At 38.7% G+C, this 22455-nt stretch overlaps 1 protein-coding gene across 50 annotated transcripts in view; it reads right to left on the reverse strand.

Annotated features, from left to right (window-relative positions):
* The window catches only part of NUMB (NUMB endocytic adaptor protein), a 193311-nt gene that overhangs the window by 91587 nt on the left and 79269 nt on the right, over nt 1-22455 (reverse strand). For 25 of the 50 annotated variants that reach the window (XM_063715213.1, XM_063715205.1, XM_054529719.2 and 22 more), the window contains one exon: nt 3224-3308. The gene's annotated coding sequence lies outside the window, so the exon portion shown is untranslated. 50 annotated transcript variants of the gene reach the window in all.

The following is a 22455-nucleotide window of genomic DNA, read 5'->3' on the forward strand; positions in this document are numbered from 1 at the left end:
TTCAGGTGCAGTGGCTCATGCTTGTAATCCCAACACTTTGGGGGGCTGAGGTGGGAGGACTGCTTAGGCCCAGGAGTTCAAGTCCAGCTTGGGCAACATAGCAAGGCCTCATCTCTACAAAAAATTTTAAAAGTAGACAGCCATGATGGTGCACCCCTGTAGTACCAGCTACTCAGAAGGCTGACGTGTGATGAACACTTGAGCCCAGGAGTTCAAGGTTCCAGTGAGCTAAGATCATACCACTGCACCGGACTGGGTGACAGAACAAGATCCCATCTCTTAAAAACAAAACAAAACAAATTAATAAACTAAATCCAACTGTATATTTTTTTCTAAAAAGTCCATCATGACAGAGTTGGATTTCAGCAATTCAACATTATAAATGTCATTCACCACATTAACAGAATAAAGGAGGAAAATGATGCGATCATCTTGTAAATGCAGAAAACATATTTGATAAAATTCAATACTCGTTCTTCACACAAAAAATATCTTGGCCTACTAGGAAGAGAAATGCCTTTAACCTAGAGAAAGTTTCTATCAAAAATATATAGCAGGCCAGGCATGGTGGCTCAAGCCTGTGTCACCATGCTGAGGTGGGCGGATAACCTGAGGCGGATAACCTGAGGTCGGGAGTTCGAGACCAGCCTGGCCGACATGGTGAAACCCCATCTCTACTAAAAGTACAAAAATTAGCCAGGCATGGTGATGCCCGCCTATAGTCCCAGCTACTCAGGAGGTTGAGGTGGGAAGATCACTTGAACCTGGGAAGCTGAGGTTGCAGTGGGCTGAGATTGCACCACTGCACTCCAGCCTGGGTGACAGAGCGAGACCCTGTCTCAAATAAATAAAAATTAAAAATAAAAATAAAAATAAATAAATACACATACATATATATAGCAAACCTTAGTCATAATAGTGAAACAAAATAAGTACTTCCTTTAAAAAATTAAGTGCGACATAAGAATGCCCACTATTTTTTTTTTAGACAGGGTCTTGCTCTGTTGTCCAGGCTACAGTGCAGTGGCACGATCATGGCTCATGATCTCAACCTCCTGGGCTTAAGCAATCCTTCCATTTCAGCCTTCTGAATAGCTGGGACTACAGGTATGTTGTACCTCCACACCTGCCTAGTTTTTATTTATTTATTTATTTTAGAGATGGGGTCTTGCTATGTTGCCCAGGCTGATCTCAAACTCCTGGGCTCAAGTGAAGGAATGCCTACTATTAACACTTGCATTGAATACTGTACTGAAAGTCCTAAATAGCATAGCTAAGGCAAGAGAAAGAAATAAAGCATGGGAAAGAAACAAAACAGAAGATGCAAAGAAAACAAGAAAAATACACCATTCACAATAGTAACAAGAAATAAGGTCTCTTCTTTTTTCTTTAAGACAGTCTCGCTGTGTCACCCAGGCTGGAGTGCAGTGGCGTGATCTCAGTTCACTGCAACCTCCACCTCCCAGGTTCAAGCAATTCTCGTGCCTCAGCCTGCTAAGTAGTTGGGATTACAGGCGTGTGCCACTTTACCCGGCTAATTTTTTTATTTTTTAGTAGAGATGGGGTTTCGCCATGTTGGCTAGGCTGGTCTTGAACTCCTGGCCTCAAGTGATCCTGCCCATCTCAGCCTCCCAAAGTGCTAGGATTACAGGCATAAGCCATCATGCCTGGCCATCTTATTTTTCTTTATGGAAAAAAGAGAAAGAGAATTTACTGAAAAATATTTTAAATATCTAAATAACCAAAAAGATATTCTATGATCAAGGATAGTAAGTCTCAATACCATAAAAGAAGGAAATAAATTAAATGTATGTGCAGAATAAAAGCTATAGGCTGGGCACGGTAGTAATACCAGCACTTTGGGAGGCTAAGGTGGAAGGATTGCTCGAGCCTAAGAGTTTCAGACCAGCCTGGGCAACATAGCAAGACTCTGTCTCTGTAAGAAAAAAATTAAAAATTAAAAAAAATAAAGCTACAGAGCTCTGGGGTTCATACAAGGCAGGTCCCATTCTTTAAATAGCTTTTGAATTTTTGTATAATTTTGCTCAAATTATCTCCTATTCATGGATATTTATGCAAGATATAAACTTAGTAAATAATCATAGATATCTTACTTTAATGAAATTGTAGTAATAGTTAATACAGCACTTTAGGATTCTGACAGCTACAATAAACAAGTATGAGAAAAGAATACATGATCAGTTCATGGCTGAGTTCTAGTTGAATGTGCTGTGGTCCCACTGGTTCAAAGGTCATTCAGTGTGCACATTCACCATAGTGAAAGTTCTAATAAGCACTCCTGCAAGTGATAAAACGTTGCCAACATTTTATGCAATACATGAGGTTTTGGTTCTTGGTAATTTTCTGTCAAGGCTGCCAAAACACCATCTCCTTAAAAGCTATCTGAAAATATGGACATTTATTCTAAATACAAATTGCATTCTGAAGGGGAAGGCAGACAAAACACATTCATAATGCAATGACCATGTTAGGCTCAATGGGTACTTCTAGTGGACCTATGTATGGCCCTTATATATGTAAGGCTCTTGTACATGTGAGATCTATAAGCAGTTGCCCAATTTGCTTTACAATAGACCTGAATTTGAAAGAATGAATGATATTCTTTAGATCTAACTTATTCAAGTTTAATTTTGGTTTATGTAAGTTTTGTCATATCCTACATTGCTGCCTAAACATTGCTTTATCCAAATTTCCTAATACAGAATTAGATATTATGATAATTTTCTTTACTGGTTGCTAGGAGATGATAATACTAATCACTGCCATTCACTGAATGCTTACTGTGTGCCAGGTATTGTTGTAAATGCTTTGTATGTATTAAATCATTCAATCTTTACAATAACCCTATCAGGTGGATAATATTACCATCACAATTTTACAGATAGGAAAACTGATGTATGGAAAAGTTAAGTAACTTTCCCAATGTCACACAACAAGTAAATGAAGCGGCTAAAGGATTCATACCCAAGTAGTCTGTCTCCAGAGACTAGACCCTTAAATACCATTTATACTGCTTTTCACAATATTGAAAAGATATGTGAAATTATTATAAAGGACAAAAACACTCAGCATTAAAAATATTATCAGTAATTGTTAAACAACAGTTAAGCAATATTAATACTAACACAACTTATCACAGGTTGATACTTCACAGCTATTTCAGATTCATGGTTATGATTAAGAGTTTTGAAGTTGGACAGACCTGGCTCTGAATCTTGGCTGTGCCCTTTACAAGTTGTGTGATTTTGGACAAGTTTCGTAACTTCACCAAGCCTCAGTTTCCTCATCTGTAAAATGAGAATAATAAACATCTCACAAAATTGTTGTTAGTAACATAATTATTGCTGCATTGCGCTGACATAGTAACTCCAAACAAAACACATACACACAAAATAAAGAGGAGGTCCCAATTTTCCCCATAAAACAAGACTTTATATACTGAAGATGATCACTCCAAGTTACTCCAGCAACTGTAAGATCCACACACTAATGTAGAACCACAATTTTCTCTAATACATGACAAATAATTCCCCTATATAAGACTCAAATATCTACAGGTAAATTATTCGATCTTTGAAATAAAATACTGTGTGTATATACATATATATATATATATATATATATATATAAAATGAGACAAATAGGATATTGTTATTTATTGAGAGCAACTCCCACAAATCCCATTCTACACATATCCCTAGTAAGACCAGTAATTAGTATTCAAGGGGCCCAAAACAGGAAGCGCTGTGTCAACAAGGATCAATTTGGGCCATGCCTGTAATCCCAGCACTTCGGGAGGCCTCAGCAGGAGAATCACTTGAGCCCAGGAGTTCAAGACCAAGCTGAGCAACATAGGGAAACCTCGCCTCTACAAAAAACTTTAAAAATTAGCCAGGTATGGTGACATGCACCTGTGGTCCCAACTACTCCGGAGGCTGAGACAGAAGGATAGTTTGAACCTGGGAGGTCAAGGCTGCAGCGAGCTGTGATCACGCCACTGCACTCCAGCCTGGACAACAGAGTGAGACCCTGTTTCAAAAAAAAAAAAAAAAAAAAAGGATGGATTCGTGTGGTACTGATAGGAAAGAATATTTACAAGAAATAAACAGAAAGAGACAGACACATTGTCAAAGTTGTAGGGAAAATGAACCCCAGAGATCACTGGAATACAAGGGAAACTTCTTCAAAACACTCTAGAGAATCTCCACGTTTAATCCCACAGTCCTATATTTATTTCCATTTTCACATGAACTTAAACAAAAAGTTCCATTTATTTTCTTGTAGCAAACAGCAGTTTCTGCAAAGTGTTTTTTAAAAAAAAAAAAAAAACAAACTTGGCTTGGAATTTGTTTTGCATATTTATTTCTGTCCCCAAAGAAAATATGTGGCTGGCAAGAGGGTAAATATTGTAGAATGACAGTTATAGAACTGGGATTTGGCTTTCAAAAATGGAAAATGGTCACAGAGTATCTATTCAGCTATATATTAAATATTTGATTTACAAAGAAAATTACACAAGCAAAATTAAACTATTAAATGGTATTCAAGGTTAGAAACACAGCAATTCGGGCCGGGCACAATGGCTCACGCCTGTTAATCCCAGCACTTTGGGAGGCTGAGGCAGGTGGATCGCCTGAGGTCAGGAGTTCGAGACCAGCCTGGCCAACACAGCGAAACCTTGTCTCTACTAAAAATACAAAAAATTAACCGGGCATGGTGACGGGTGACTGTAATCAATCCCAGCTACTCGGGAGGCTGAGGCAGGAGAATCACTTGAACCCGGGAGACGGAGGTTACAGTGAGCCAAGATCGCGCCATTGCACTCCAGCCTGGGCAACAAGAGCAAGACTCCGTCTCCAAAAAAAAAAAAAAAATCGCAAAGAAACACAGCAATTGGGATAAACTATTGATAGAGAACCTACTGTGTGTAATACAGTCACAATACTCAGTATTAAGAGGAGTACAGAAAATTACTGACATAATCTCTAAGCTCTAGCTTCTCATAATCAAGAAAAGGAATATTAAAAGCCTGTATGACAAAATACTGCAAATGCTTTAAGAGAGGCACAAACTGCAACATGCCTTAAGAGGGGGATGAGATCACTGACTTGAGAAAAGAAACAAGAAAAGACTTCATGGAAACTGCAGCATTTGAAAAGTGGAATCCCAACAACTCTAACTTCTGAATATAAAAACAATTTAAACTAAAAAGTTTTCCTTCTTTTAGTATGGAGGTATATATTGCCTCTCAGGTGTCACTAAAATGGAAGGTGGCTAATAAAAATGTACTAAATAAATCTAATAGAACATTTTCTTTTTTTTTTTTTTTTTTTTTGAGATGGTGTCTCGCACTGTCGCCCAGGCTGGAGTGCAGTGGCATGATCTCAGCTCACTGCAACCTGCTCCTCCTGGGTTCAAGTGATTCTCCTGCCTCAGCCTCCTGAGTAGCTGGGATTACAGGTGCTCGCCACCACACCCAGCTAATTGTTTGTATTTTTAGTAGAGACAGGGTTTCACCATGTTGGCCAGGCTGGTCTTGAACTCCTGACCTCGTGATTCACCCGCCTCAGCCTCCCAAAGTGTTGGGATTACAGGCGTGAGCCACTGCGCCTGGCCCTAGAACACTTTCAAAAAGGAATTTGACAATAACAGCCACATCTTCAATTGCCATTTACCTTCAAATACTGTACTTAGAATTTTTCACTAAGAAATTTGACAAATTAAAAAACAGACTTAAAATAAGACTATTCACTCATTCACTTATTAATACTTTATAAAGTGAAAAAGTATAACTGGACACAACAATTAACTCTAAGAATTAAGGCAGTAAGACACAAAGGGATGTGAAATGAGTTACATACAGCTGACTAATAAAAGGAAGCCTAATTTTTTGTCCACATCTCTTCCCACCTCCAAAAGAGGAACTTAACAAATGCATTTTATGAAAAATACACTTAAAAGTGTCCTTAGTAACAGATTTACATATGATACAAAAATCCTTTTAGAAATAGTTTATTAAGGTATGACATATGTAGAAAGAAGCATACAAAGTGTAGAGCTCAATTACTTTTCACAAAGAAACACACATAATTAGAATCCAGATCAAAAACAGAACATTAGTAGCACCCTAGAAGCTCCTCTATGTTCCTGCTTCCAGTCACTTCCTGTTCCCCTACTAAAGATACCACTATCTTAATTAACTTCTAATATCATGATGTGTTTTGCCTATATTGGATTTTATTAAAAAGAATCATACAATATCATCCTTTTGTTGTTTGGTTTCTTTCACTCAATATTGTCTATGAAATTCATCCATACTCTTGTGCTTGCAGTTTGCTATGATTTGAATGTTTGTCTCTTCCAAAAACTCATGTTGAAATCTAATTGTTATTGTAATGGTAGTGGGGGGGGGCGGGACCATTAAGAGAGAATTAGACCATGAGGGCTCTGCCCACATAAGTAGGATTAATGGATTAACACCAATATAAAAGGGTACAACTGTCTAGAACAAAGGCCATCTAATTTTTACAAAGTGCCCCTTCCTAAGAAAGCTTACTAAATAAGAAATGTTTAGGAAATCTTTGAACTACCTATTTTAAGCAAATAAATACAGAACATGAGGTGCTCGAGGTTACTATGCAATGACAGAACAACAAACAAAAAAATCAGGTTCTTCTCACCGGGTGTGGGGGCTCACGCCTGTAATCCCAGCACTTTGGGAGGCCGAGGTGGGCGGATCACCTGAGGTCAGGAGTTCGAGACCAGTCTGACCAACATGGACAAACCCCGTCTCTACTAAAAATACAAAAATTAGCCGGGTGTGATGGCACATGCCTGTAATCCCAGCTACTCATGAGGCTGAGGCAGGAGAATTGCTTAAACCCAGGAGGCAGAGGTTGCGGTGAGCCGAGATCGTGCCACTGCACTCCAGCCTGGTTAACAAGAGTGAAACTCCGCCTCAAAAAAAAAAAAAAAAAAATCAGGTTCTTCTCTGTATGCCAACAATTTGAATTTTTTCTGCATGATCAGCATTTCCTTTGCTACTTTACCTTCTTTAAATAATTTTTTGTCATTTCTGTGAATTCTATAAATGAAGTCAAGTTGGATTACAACTAAGATATATGAAAAAACTTTAGGTAAATTTTTAACTTTATATAATTTCAAATTTAAAGAAAATTTGCAAAGATCATCAATTATTTACATTTCATCTGATTTGCTTTATCATTCTCTTTCTCGTTCATTTTTTCTTGAGATGGGGTCTCACTATGTTGCCCAGGCTGATCTTGAACTCCTGGACTCCCATCTCGGCCTCCCAAAGTGCTGGGATTACAGGCGTGAGCCCGCATCAGGTCCATCTCATACATTTTTTTCTGAACCATATGAGAATAAGCTGCAAACACACTATATACCATTTTAGTCTTAAATATTTTTGTATGTTCTCCTAGGAACAAGAATATTTGCTTAGATAACCATAATATAGCTAAGCAAATCAGTACCAATGTTAAAGTTACTATATAACAGCCAGGCTCGGTGGCTCACACCTGTAATCTCGGCACTTTGAGAGACCAAGGGGGGGCGGATCACGAGGTCAGGAGATCGAGATCATCCTGGCCAACATGGTGAAACCCCTTCCCTACTAAAATACAAAAAATTAGCCAGGCATGGTGGTGCGTACCTGCAATCCCAGTTACTCAGGAGGCTGAGGCAGAGGAATTGCTTAAACCCGGGAGGTGGAGCTTGCAGTGAGCCAAGATTGCGCCACTGCACGCCAGCCTGGAGAAAGAGAGAGACTCCATCTCAAAAAAAAAACCTTACTATGTCTACAGTCCATACTGAAATATGTTCTTAGTTATGTGTGTTAATTGTTACAGGGTGTCATGACTTGAATAGGTCCCCCCCAAAATTCAAGTGTTACCAATGTGACAGTATTAAGAGGTGGGGCCCTTAAGGAGTGATTAGGCCAGGAGGGCTACTCCCTCCTGAATGGGATTAAGGCTTCGTGCAGCTTCAGCTAGCTTGCTTTTCCACTTTTTGGCCATGTGAAGACACTGTGTTCCTCTTCTCCGGAACAGACAACTGGACCTGCCAGTACCTTGATCTTGGACTTTCCAGCCACCAGAACTGTGAGAAAATAAAATTCTGTTTTTTATAAATTACCCAGTCTCAGGTATTCTGTTACAGCAGCACAAATGGGTTAAGAAAGAGGAGAAGTGGACAGACTCAGTGGCTCACGTCTGTAATCCCAGTACTTTGGGAGGGAGGGGTGGGAGGATCACTTGAGGTCAGGAGTTGAACACCAGCCTGGCCAACATGGTGAAAACCATGTTTCCACTAAAAATACAAAATTTAGTCAGGCATGGTGGCAGGAGCCTGTAATCTCAACTACTTGGGAAGCTGAGGCAGGAGAATCACTTGAACCTGGGAAGTGGAGGGTGCAGTGAGCCAAGATCATGCCACTGCACTCCAGCCTGGGCGACAGAGCAATACTCCATCTCAAAAAAAAAAAAAAAAAAAAAAGAGGCGAAGTAATTGCTTCTAGGTCCTCTTAGCAAACAAAGCTGGAATATACATATATATAAAAAAGTGTATGTCAGTGTATATGCATACACACATATATGTGCCTGTATATGTATATCTATATGAAAATATACATGTATTGTATTTATCTATATTTATATAGATATTTAATATTTAAACATAGATTAATATTATCACATATATATGAATAGATATTAAAAACCACAACTTCCAATTCAAATCCAACATCACAGGGTTTATTTCAGCCTTTTCTCTTTTCCATATATAAAACTCCTTTCTCCAACAATGAAAAAACTTGACTCCCATTATTTTCAATACACTTACTCATTTGTTCAGTCCTAGAACTGACAAAAAACAGTTTCAAAATTGCTAATTCATACCACTACAAAAGAAAAGCCTAGAAACTAGGATTCGCTATTGTTCATATTTCAATATTCATTTCATTATATTCATTGTGTTATATATCTTCAATATATGTTATATTCATTTCATTATATTTCATTATTCATCACTGTTTATATATTCATTACTGTTTATATTTCTGTTCATCTTGAGTTTAAGAGTATACCATTTCACTTATCTTTAAGTGGAGCTGAAATACAGTTAGGTTCATCTGATTCTGTTTATACTTTTAGTGTTTTATCCCTATTCTTATTGATTTTTTCTTATTTTGTTTTTTATAAAACATTAGCATGACATTCTCAACTGATGTCATAAAAATTGTAACCAGGATTCTCTCTCTCACTGACGTTGGAATAGAGCTTTATAATTTAAGAAGTATATTTCCCATAAAAAATGAACCTTTCCATAGCCACTGCAACCATCTACCAACACCCCACCTGTTTCCTAGGAATTACTGTCTTTGGGTAATACAGAAAGAAGGGATAAAATGAAATGGGTGAACCCTATTCCAGCAACCTCATAGATCATTACTTGTAAGGTAGCTTCAAACTGTGCTCCTTGTAGTGATGCCACAAGGTGCAAGGGCAGGACCCAGTAGGTAGAACTATAAGTCCCTGCCCTGTCTTCAATTAAAGCTGCTATGCTTTTACTAGTATAATATATTGGGCTTTAGCCTCAGATTTTGTTCATTCAACTCACAAATATTTACTGAGTGTCTATGCTTGTCAGGCACTGTTCTTGGTGCTTAGGATACTTCTGTGAACAAATCCGTCATGGGACTTACATTCTAGTTGTGTGGGAGACAAACAATAAATGTAGGTAAATTATATAGCTAGTTATAAAAGCTTAAAGCTGTAGAAAAATTTTGAACAAGGTAAAGGAGTTTAGAAATATCAGGGTCAGGGAGAAGAAACATAATTTGCAATATCAGAATGTTTGAGTTAGGTCTCACTGAGAAAGGAAAGCTTCTTCTTTTTTTTTTTTTTTTAAAGACAGGGTCTTACTCTGTCACCTAGGATGCAGTGCAGTGGCAGGATCACAGCTCACTGTAACCTCGAACTCCTTGGGCTCAACAGATCTTCCCACCTCAGCCTCCCAAGCAGCTAGAACTACAGATGCACACCACCATGCTTAGCTAATATATTTTTTTTTTTGAGATGGAATTTTGCTCTTGTTGTCCAGGCTAGAGTGCAATGGTGTGATCTCGGCTCACTGCAACTTCCACCTCCCAGGTTCAAGCGATTGTCCAGCCTCAGCTTCCCTAGTAGCTGGGATTACAGGAATGCGCCACCACGCCCGGCTAATTTTTGTATTTTTAGTAGATATGGGGTTTCACCATTGTTGGTCAGGCTGGTCTCAAACCCCTGACCTCAGGTGATCCGCCCACCTTGGCCTCCCAAAATGCTGGGATTACAGGCATGAGCCACCACGCCCAGCCACTCAGCTAATTTTTTTAAAAAATGTTCGTAGAGAATTTTTTCTCTACAACGTTGTCCAGGTTGGTCTCAAACTCCTGGCCTCAAGCAGTCCTCCCACCTTGGCCTTTTTAAAGCACTGGGATTACAGGTGTGAGCTACTGCGCCTGGCCAAAAGCTTCCTTTTGTATATTTTATTTAGGCTTGAAAGTCACTGGCAAAGAAGAATAGCTGCCCAATTTTCCAGTTGGTGCCAACCCTGTGTCTACAGGTCCAAGGATAGCCCACAGGAAAGAAAGACATAAAATATTTTCCTTCCTTCTTTCAGAGAACCTTATGCCAAAATCTGGGAATGGTGGGTCTTTCTCTGTCCAGATCCTTCTATTTCATAAGTAATTGAATATTTCTCCTAGATTCTGGCAAAGGGTTTTTCCAACCATCTCAATTTCAGAAATATTAAATGTTTATTTTCCTTCTAATTATTATAGTGGGAGATTGGCATAGGCAACATCAGAACTGCTAACCAAATACTTTTTTAGGAAACTTTTTTTTAGCCCTTTAAGTTACATTAACTTTTTTTTTTTTTTTTTTTTGAGACAGAGTCTCACTCTTGTCGCCCAGGCTGGAGTCCAATGGCGTGATCTCAGCTCACTGCAACCTCCACCTCCCGGATTCAAGCGATTCTCCTGCCTCAGCCTCCTGAATAGCTGGGATTACAGGCGCCCACTACCATGCCCAGCTAATTTTTGTACTTTTAGTAGAGACGATGTTTCACCATGTTGGCCAGGCTGGTCTCGAACTCCTGACCTCAGCTGATCCGCCCGCTTCGGACACCCAAAGTGCGTGCACCACTGCGCCTGGCCTAGAAACCTTGTTCTTCTAACCTTTAAGTTATTTGCTAAGGTGCTGCCTCTGGCTTCAGGAGATTATAAATGACTTGTCAGCCTGGCCTACATTAACTTTTATCCTATTCAAGTCACACTATCATTTCCTTGACTTTACAATCAACAAAAGACTCAGATATCTAGTCTTTCTTAGTTGTCCTAAATCATATCATTCAAGTCCTAAAAAACTGAGTTTGTTTGTACCCAAGTACAGAATTTTATAATAATCACAGATAACATTTCATCATCCCTTACTATGTGCCAGCTATTATTTTAAGAGCCTTATGTTTATTACTTCTTTTATATTTTACAACAATCCCCATTTTATGGATGAAGAAACTGAGACATAAAGAGATTAAGTAACTTGTTCAAGGTAACATAGCATAGCTTCTAAGTAGCAGAGCTGGAATCAAAATCCCAGGTAATGTGTGTCATTAACTATGCATATTAAAACTGATTCTCAAAAAATCTTTATATAATGCATATTAAATTCCATATTGCTAGATTTGGCCAAATCCAGCCTGTAGAAAAAAAATCAGACTTCAATTCTATCATACAACATATATGCCATTTTTCAAAGTTTTAACTGAGTATTTGGTCAGCATGCCATGAAGGGATGTAACCAAGCTATTAATAAAAAATGTGACCAGAAATATTAGCAAATTGAAAACAGAACATATAAAAAGAATTGTACACCATGACCAAGTCCAGTTTATCTCATGTATGCAAGGCTGGTTTCACATGTGGAAGTCAATTAATATAATCCATCATATTAACAGGCTAAAAAAGAAAAATCACATGATCATCTCCATAAATGCAGAAAAAGCATTTAACAAAATCCAGCATCCATTCATGATAAAAATTTTCTACAAACTAGGAACATAAAGATTCTTCCTCAACAAGACAAAGCACATCCATTTTTAAAACCCTACAGCTAACATCACACTTAATGGTGAGAAACTAGAAGCCTTCCCATTAAGATCAAGAACAAGAAAAGGATGTCTCCTCCCATCATTCCTTTTCGACATCATACTGGAAGTCCTAATGCAATATGACAAAAAAAAAGGAAATAAAACTTAACACAGATTGGAAAGTTAGAAAGAAAATTGTTTTTGTTCACAAATGACAAGACTTCCCATGTAGAAAACCTGAAAGAATCAATGAAAAAACTTCCAGAATTAATAAGCAATTATAGCAAGGTTACAGGACACAAGGTTAATATATAAAAGCCAATCACTTTCCTATATACCAGTAATAAACAATCTGAATTTGAAATTAAAACATAATACCATTTTCATTAGCACCCTCCAAAAATGAAATACTTAAGTATAAGTCTAATCAAATATTTTCAAAATCTACACAAGAAAAATGAAAAAACTGATAAAAGAAATCAAACTAAATAAATGGAGAGATATTCCATGTTCATGAATAGGCAGACTCAATACTGTCAAAATGTCAGTTCTTCCTAACTTGATCAAAATCCCAACAAGTTATTTTGTGGATACTGACAAACTCATTCTAAAGTTTGTATGGAAAAAAAAACAAGTAAAAATAAAAATAAAGTTTATAAAGAGAGGCAAAAGACCCAGAATAGCCAACTCAACACGCTACTCAATTTCAAGACTGACTTACTATAAAGCCACAGTAATCAAGACAGTATGGTATTTCAAAAATACAGACAAATAGATCAATGGAACTCAGAAACAGACCCACATAAACACAGTCAACTGGGGCTGAGTATGGTGAGTGTGCCTGGAATGCCAGATACTCAGGAGGCTGAAGTGGGAGGACTGCTTGAGTCCAGGAGTTTGAGGTTACAGTGTGCTGTAACTGTGCCTGTGAATCCATAGCACTCCAGCCTGGGCAACACGGTGAGACTCCCATCTCCATAAATAAAAATATTTATTTAGTTAGTTATTGTCAACTGATCTTTGCCAAAAGAGCAAAGCCAACACAATGGTGAAAAGATAGTCTTCTTCAACAAATGGTGCTGCAGTAACTGGACACCCAAATGAAAAAGAAAAAAGAAAAGGTAAGAAAAAGAACTTAGATATAGACCTTAACATCCTTCACTAAAATTAACTCAAAATGGATCACAGACCTAAATGTAAAATGTAAAACTATAAAGCTCCTGGAAGATAATATAGGAGAACATCTAGATGACTTTGGGTAAGGCAATGACTTTTAAAATATACACCAAAGGCACAACCCATTAAAGAAATAATTAATAAGCTGGACTTCATTAAAATTTAAAATTTCTTCTCTACTAAAGACACTGTCAAGAGAATGAGAAGACAGGCAACAGACTGCGAGAAAGTATTTGCAGAAAACATATCTGATAAAGGACTGTTATCCAGGCTGGGTATAGTGGGTCATGCCTGTAATCCAGCAATTTCGGAGGCCAAGGGGGGCAGGCAGATCACTTGAGGTCAGGAGTTCGAGACCAGCCTGGCCAACATGATGAAACCCATCTCTACTAAAAATACAAAAATTAGCTGGGCGTGGTAGTGCATGCTTGTAATCCCAACTACTTGGGAGGCTGAGGCGGAAGAATCACTTGAACCCTGGAGGTGGAGGTTGCAGTGAGCCGAGATCATGCCATTGCACTCCAGCCTGGGTGACAGAGAGAGACTCCATCTCAAAAAAACAAACAAACAAACAACAACAACAACAAAAACTATTATCCAAAATATAGGGCCGGGCATGGTGGCTCACGCCTGTAATCCCAGCACTTTGGGAGGCCAAGGCGGGCAGATCACCTGAGGTCAGGAGTTCGAGACCAGCCTAGCCCACATGGCAAAACCCCGTCTCTACTAAAAATACAAAAATTAGCCAGGTGTGTCGGCGGGTACCTGTAAAATCCCATCTACTTGGGAAGCTGTGGCAGGAGATTTGCTTGAACTCAGGAGGTGGAGGCTACAGTGAGCTCAGATTGCGCCACTGCTACCAGCCTGGAGATAGATATATATACACACACACACATACATATACCAAAAAATTCTTAAAACTTAACAGTAAGAAAACTAACAACCTGATTTAAAAATCGGCAAAGACTTGAACATATTTCACCACAGAAGAAATACAGATGGTAAATAAGCATATGAAAAGAAATTATCATATGTCATGAGGCAACTGCAATTAAAACAATCAGATACCATTACACACCTAACTAGAATGGTCAAAATCCAAAACACTGACAACACCAAATTCTGAGAAGCAGTTCCAGCAACAGGAACCCCTCATTCATTGCTGATGGGAATGCAAAATGGCACAGCCACTTTAGAAAAGTTCGGCAGTTGCTTACAAAACTACACATACTCTTCACATACAATCCAGCAATTACATTACTTGGTATTTATCCAAATGAGTGGAAAACTTATGTCCACACAAAAGCCTGCACACAGTTGTTTACAACAGCTTTATTCATAATTGCTGAAACTTAGAAGCAACCAAGATGTCCTTCAGTAGGTGAATAGATAAACTGTGGTATATTCAAAAAATGGAATATTATTCAGTGCTAAAAGACAAATAAGGCTTCAAGCCATGAAAAGACATGGAGGAACCTTAAATGCATATTACTAAGTGAAAAAAGCCAATCTGAAAAGGCTACATACTGTATGACCCCAACTACATGACATTTTGGAAAATGTAACACTATGGAGACAGTAAAAGGACCTGTAATTGCCAGGGGTAAGGGGTTTGGGAAAGATAAACAGGCAGAGCACAGATTTTTAGGGCAGTGAAATTATTCTGTACTATACTATAATGGCAGACCATGTCATTATGTATTTGTCCAAATCCAGAGAATGTAAACCACCAAGAGTTATCCCTAAAGTAAACTATGGACTTTGGGTAATAAAGATGTGTGCTGGAAGTTGATAGTGGGGAGGTTGTGCCTATATTGGGGCAGAAGAAATATGGGAACTCTCTGTACTTTCTGCTCAATTTTGCTGTGAACCTAAAACTCCTCTTAAAAATAAAGTCTATTTTCTTAAAAATTGCCACCAGATTCAAAGAGGTGGCTAAAAAGACCTCTCCATGATCAAGGAGCAATGGAACCATATACATTTGCCCTTTATATATGGCATTTTACCCAATTAACTCAACTACCTGAACTATCAAGCAACTCACATTTCTAAATCTTATCAAAAATCATTTCTCAAAAAACTAGTATTTCCTCCTCCTTCATTAGGGGAAAGCATCTAAGTGTTGCTTTTTAATTTAATTTTAAAATGATTTTTAATGAACTGTGTAAAAAAAATTATTACTTGAACCAGAAAACATGTTCATTCACTCAACAAATTATGTACTGACAACTAATTACAAGATAGGTATTCTTCCATAGAGATATAGCAGAGAATGAAACAAACCCTCTACCCTCACGGTAGCTGCATTTTATTTGGAGAGATTGTCAAAATAATGAAGAAACAAATACATGATATGTTGAGACATATAAAGAAAAATCAAGTAGGATTGGAGAAAAGAAAGTGTTGGGATTGGGGAACAGGGTAGAAAGGAGGCGGCTCTTCTAAATAAATAGTTAAGAGACGGCTTCATCTGTTAGGTTATATTTGAGCAAACAGATCTAAAGGCAGTTGAGTAGTAAGAGGGCAAGCCCAAGTACATAGGTGGAAGAGAGCACTCCAGGTGGAAGGAACAAGTGTACAGGTCCTGAGGCAAGTGTAAAAGTCCTTTAGATGGAAGTTGCAGTGTTAGAGGAATAACAAGGAGATGAGGTGGGTACAATTTACTAAGTGAAGGGAGGCGAGGAAATGAGGTTGGAAAGAGAGCCGAATGTTTCAGAAAGTTTCAGAGGCCATTGCAAGTACTTGGGCTTCTGTTCCTAATAAGGTAAAAGCTACTAAAGGGTTCTGAGAGGAGGAATAATGAGATTTAAGTTTTTTAAGAATCACCTTGGCTATTGTATTATAAACAGATCATAAAACAGAGAACCAGTTAGGAAACTATTAAATTAATCCAGATGAGAGGTGACAATGGCTTGGACCAGAGTGACAACAGTAGCAGTATGTCAGGGAGATGGTCCACTTCCTGTTTGTGTCCCCAGCTCCAGGAGAAACCACATCTGAAGCCTAGCTGCAACAGAAACTGCCAAATGAGTAGGTTTACAATAATCCACAGTCATTTTCCAAGACCTCTGCACATGGTAGGATTCTGGACGTATCTTATGGGTAGAACTAACAGGATTTTGTTAACGAATTGGAAATACAGAGTGAGAGTGAAAGATGACTCTAAGATTGCTGACCTGAGCAATCAGAAGAATGGAGTTGCCATTTATTGTGAGATGCAGCAGACAGAAGGAGGAGCAGGTTGAAGAGGACAAATCAAAAGTTTGGTTGTTAGCCTGATAAAATGTAAAGGTTTATGACTGAGATAGTTACATGTCACACAAAATTTTTTTAATGACAAGCTAGGTCCTACTCTAGCACACATGTCACTTTCATCATTAAATAGTCTTAACCCCCAAGTCTGAATGTAATAACTCTTCCCTCTGAATCACCAATTTTTTTCATTTCTTATACTATTTGTTATATTGTAACTATTGGTGTATGCCATGATCCCATAGATCTTAGGTACCCTGAAAGTAGAATGTGTGTTTTACAGTTGTATGATAATAGTAATAAGCACCACCACTGATTGGGCACATTTATCAATTAGCTTTTTTTTTTTTTTTTTTTTTGAGACAGAGTCTTCTTCTGTCACCCAGGCTGGAGTGCTGTGGCACGATCTCTGCTCACTGCAACGACCACCTCCCAGGTTCAAGGAATTCTCCTGCTTCAACCTCCCAAGTAGCTGGGATTACAGGTGCGTGCTACCACACCCAGCTAGTTTTTGTATTTAGTAGAGACGTGGTTTCGCCATGTTGACCAGGCTGGTCTCAAACTCCTAACCTCAAGTGATCCGCCCACCTTAGCCTCCCAAAGTGCTGGGATTACAGGCATGAGCCACCGCACCCGGCCTCAATTAGCTCTTTTAATTCTTCTATTATCACTTTTATTGTTAGTATTTAACAATAAAATATTGTTAGTATTTAACCAGCAAGAAAATTCAGGTTCAGAGATATTAAATAACTGCTCCAAAGAAACACAGTTAACAAGATAACTAATACTTACACTCAGGTTTGTCTAAATCTAAAGGCAGCATTCCACATTGTCTTTAATCAACCTCGGTACCTAATTTAGAACCTTGTCTATGAAAGGTACCTAATATATTTCTATAGAATAAATAACTAGATAAATATCTCTGTCTTGGGACAGAAAACACTGAAGAGAAGGTATATGAGAGTCAGACCAATGATCAGAACAGAATTGGAAGAAAAAGAAAAAAAAAAGATAAGAAAATCCTTAATATGGCTTATAAAGCTTGGCACGATTTAGCCCTTGCCCATCAGGCCAAGCTTCTTTGATGCTTTAAACCTGCCATGCTTCTTTTCCCTTCAAGGTCTCTAAGCCATAGATAGTTCTAACAACCCATTATTTTTCCCTAAGTTAATTCTACTCATCCTCAGAGCTCTGCTCAAATATCACTTCCTCAAAGTAGCTGTCCTTGACCATCCCCCACTCTAACTAAGCCAGCTACCACTATAAGAGGTTCATAACACTCTGTATGTCTCCTTATCACAATTTTAAATAAAGGTACCTCTCCTCTCTACAAGAATATAAGCTGCATGAAGGCAGAATCCTCATATGTTTTCCTTACTGCAGTGATTAAAATATGCTTAAAATTGTTTAATACTGTTTTATTATAAATTCTTAATATTGTTTAAAATGAATAAATAGTAATAAATAATTATAAGTAATTAATAAAAACAAATAAATAATGCAAGTAAGATATGATAGGCCAAAATACCAGAGAAAAATAAAATGCAGAGTTAAACCTGACATTCTCCACTACTTTTTTTCTGCTGGGGCAACCAGCTTCAAACCAGAGCTTTTGGAAACCTCACAGTGACAGAAATTAGAGTTCACAGCTACCAAGACAGGCAGATTTGCGGGGCTAAAATCCCAGGAAAAAAGCAATCACAGAAAAGACAGCCTGGACATGCTATACTGCTTTTGCCCTTGGGGTATTTATTGAATCCCAACATGTGGAGGCAAAGTGCCTTTTTATTATTATTATTATTTTTTGAGACGGAGTTTTGCTCTTGTTGCCCAGGCTGGAGTGCAATGGCACGATCTTAGCTCACTGCAACCTCCGCCTCCTGGGTTCGAGCAATTCTCCTGCCTCAGCCTCCTGAGTAGCTAGGATTACAGGCACATGCCATCATGCCTGGCTAATTTTTGTATTTTTAGTACAGACGGGGTTTTACCATGTTGGCCATGCTGGTCTTGAACTCCTGACCTCAGGTGATCCACCTGCCTCGGCCTCCCAGACACTTTCGCGCCCAGACAAAGTGTCTATTTTTATAGCACAAAAAAAAAAAGTAAGCAGAACTTTAAGTAGTCTCACAGAAAAATTAAGAGTCCAGGGCCTGACAAGGAGAGGCCCTGACACATACCCTAGGTACCTCTGGTACCTCTGAAATACAATACTCTTGAAGTGGAAACTATATTTAAACCAGCCCTTGAGAACCATAAAACAAAGCCTCAGATCATCTCAAGCCCATATTGGAACAATGTCATCTACTCCTACTTTTAACTACCATCAGAGAGGAGAAAAACAAATCCTCTCTAGAGAACAGAATCATCATAAAGAGCCTCTATTATTTCCCATATATGATGTTTGACATTCATTTTTAAAATGACCAGGAATGCTAGGAGACAGAACCAAATGACTGAAAATCAAGAGAAAAAAAGAAGACAATAGGAAAAGATCAAATAGGAGCTGGGCACAGTGGCTCATGCCTGTAATCCCAGCATTTTGGGAGGCTGAGGTGGGCAGATCACTTGAGGGCAGGAGTTTGAGACCAACCTGGCCAATATGACAAAACCCTGTCTCTACTAAAAATACAAAAATTAGCTAGGCATGGTGGCACACATATGTAATCCTAGCTACCTGGGAGGCTGAGGCACAAGAATTGCTTGAACCCATGAGGCAGAGGTTGCAATGAGCTGAGACTGTGCCACTGCACTCCAGCCTCAGTGACAGATCGAAACTCTGTCTCCAAAAAAAAAAAAAAAAGAGAAAGATCAAATGGGGATCCAGGGATCCAGACATTGTTAATTACCACAATTTAATAATTGTGGTATTTAATTACCACAATTAAATAATTGTGATTAATATGTTCAGGAAAATAGAGGACAAGATGAGAATTTCACCAGAGAACTGGAATCTATGAAAACAAAACAAAAAAAATTAAATTGAAAATCGAGAACTAAAAAATACATAATATAAAACTAACAATATAGCAGATGCTTTTAATAGCAGACTGTACATTAACTGAACTAGAGAAAAGGTCAACAGAAAATATCTAGATGGAGCACAAAGAAAAAAAGATAGAAAATACAGAAAAGAGCATGAGAGACAGAGAAAGATCTAACATATAGTTATCTAGAATCCCAGAGGGAACTGAAAGAATGAGACAGAAGCAATATCAGAAGAGATATTCCAAACCTGACAAAAGACATCAAGCTACAGACCCTAGAGGATCTCTGGACCTGAAACATCTTAAATGATGAAAATCATAAAAATCATGAAAGAAAACCACGTAAGCATCTTACTGAAAACTGCTAAAAACCAAAGACATTGCTTCTCTAATAAAAACAATGGGGAACTGGGCACAGTGGCTCACATCTGTAATACCAGCACTTTGGGAGGCTGAGGTGGGCAGATCACCTGAGGTCAGGAGTTCGAGACCAGCCTAGCCAACATGTAAAACATGTTGAAGAAATACATGCATAAAATTAAAAAACTGTAATTTTTTTTGAGACAGGGTCTGGCTCTCTCGCCTAGGCTGGCGTGCCATAGTGTGATCTTGGCTAACTGCAACCTCTGCCTCCGAGGCTCAAACCATCCTCCCACCTCAGTCTTCCAAGTAGCTGAGATTACAGGCACGTGCCACCACGCCTGGCTTTTTTGTTTGTTTGTTAAGAGATGAGGTCTTGCCATGTTGCCTAGGCTGGTCTTGAACTCTGGAGCTCAAGTGATCCTCCTGCCTCGGCCTCCCAAAGTGCTGAGATTACAGGTGTGAGCCACCATGCCCGGCCAAATAACTGTATTTTTTTTTTTTTTTTGAGATGGAGTTTCGCTCTTGTTGCCCAGGCTGGAGTGCAATGGCACAATTCCGGCTCATTGTAACCTCTGCCTCCCAGGTTCAAGTGATTCTCCTGCCTCAGCCTCCTGAGTAGCTGGGATTACAGGCATGAGCCACCATGCCCGGCCCAGAACTTTCTGAAACGAAAATGTTCAATATTTATGCTATCCAATATGGTAGCCATTAACCAGCGAGCACTTGAAATGTGGCTAGTTTGAGGAACTGAAGTTTTATTTTATTGTATTTTTTTAGAGACAGGGTCTCACTTGGTCACCCAAGCTGGAAGTGGTATGATCATAGCTCACTGCAACCTTGACCTCCTGGTCTCAAGTTATCCTCCCCGGGCAGCTGGGGCTATAGGTGCATACCAGTTTTTTTTTGTTTGTTTGTTTGTTTGGTTTTTTTTTTTTTTTTTTTTGTAGAGACAGAGCTCGCTTTGTTGCCCAAGCTGATCTCAAACTCCTGGGCTCAAGTGATCCTCCTGCCTCCCAAAGTCCTAGAATTATAGGTGTGAGCCACTGAGCCTGGCCTAGAGATTTAATTTTAATTAACTGAAATCAAAATAGCTACATATGGCTAGTGGCCCTTTTTTTTTTTTTTTTTTTTTGAGATTGGGTCTTGCTCTGTAGCCCAGGCTGGAGTGCAGTGGCATGATCTCAGCTCACTGTAACCTCCGCCTCCCAGGTTCAAGCGATTCTTGTACCTCAGTCAACCCGAGTAGCTGGGATTACAGGCATGTGCCACCACACCCGGCTAATTTTTGTATTTTTAGTAGAGACTGGGTTTCGTCATGTTGGCCAGGCTGGTATCCAACTCCTGGCCTCAAGTGATCCACCAGCCTCGGCCTCCCAAAGTGTTAGGATTACAGGCGTGAGCTATCGTGCCTGCCCACTAGTGGTTTCTGTAATGAAAGGCACAGCTCTAAAACTTAGATGGTAGTAATGATCAGAGTAACTGAAAAATTGGTTGCAATGGAGAAAATGAGTTTGATAGTTAAGGCCCACAGTTACTTACTTCAAATAAGTACTTTTATTTCAATATCTATAGATTCTGAAGTATTGTACACTGATAAAATGCTGGCTGACAACCTTAACTAGTGGGCTTTTCTAGAATATTACCATGAAAGTCCTAGGAGCCTCCTATTCTTTTTTTAATAGTTCAAAGTGATTTAAGAAGAACTGTTATTAACCAGGATCAGTGGTGCAAGCCTGTAGTCTCAGCTATTGTTGAGGCAGAAGGATCACTTGAGGCCAGGAGTTTGAGACTATAGCATGCTATGATGACATCTGTGAATAGTCACTGCACTCCAGCCTGGGCAACATAGTGAGATGCCATCTCAAAAAACAAAGAACTTCTGTATTTCAGAAACCTTCAAATTGCAACAGATACATAGCTTTTAATTGAATAGACTGCAGGTAATTAAATATTTACTTTTTACTTACTCCCTTGCAGCATTTCAATACCCTTTCTTATCCTTTTCTCTACCACTACCCACCCATACACCACCAGAGAAAGAAGTTGATCCAATGCTGCTACAATTCCAGATTTTTTTTTTTTTTTTTTAACTTGTCAGCATTAAGTAGGTCAGTTTTCTGCTCTAGTGGGTGTTTTGGCAATAGGTTCTCTTATTGGAATACAGCGACTACTCTGCCTGGTAAGCACATACCACAAAGACAAAAGGCTTTGAATAACTCTCCCTTAGGCTCCTGATTGCAAGAAGAAAATCCCTTAGCGTTAACTACCAGGAAATTCTGACAGAAAAACAAAATGCAATAGAAATAAAGAAAATTCCCATTCAAAATTTGTTCTATATAGTGAAGTCTAAAGATCTTAAAGGCCCTCGGTATCCAGCAACCCATAAGGATTTTGCTAAGAATTTGATGTATTGTTTTCAGCCCAATTCTAATCACTGAGATTGCAAGAAGGCAAAGGAAAAATAATACAAGACAATCTATCAGGTGTCTTATTAAGTGACATGGTTTGG

This window comes from Pongo abelii, chromosome 15 (assembly GCF_028885655.2).
Source record: "Pongo abelii isolate AG06213 chromosome 15, NHGRI_mPonAbe1-v2.0_pri, whole genome shotgun sequence".
Lineage (NCBI taxonomy): Eukaryota > Metazoa > Chordata > Mammalia > Primates > Hominidae > Pongo > Pongo abelii.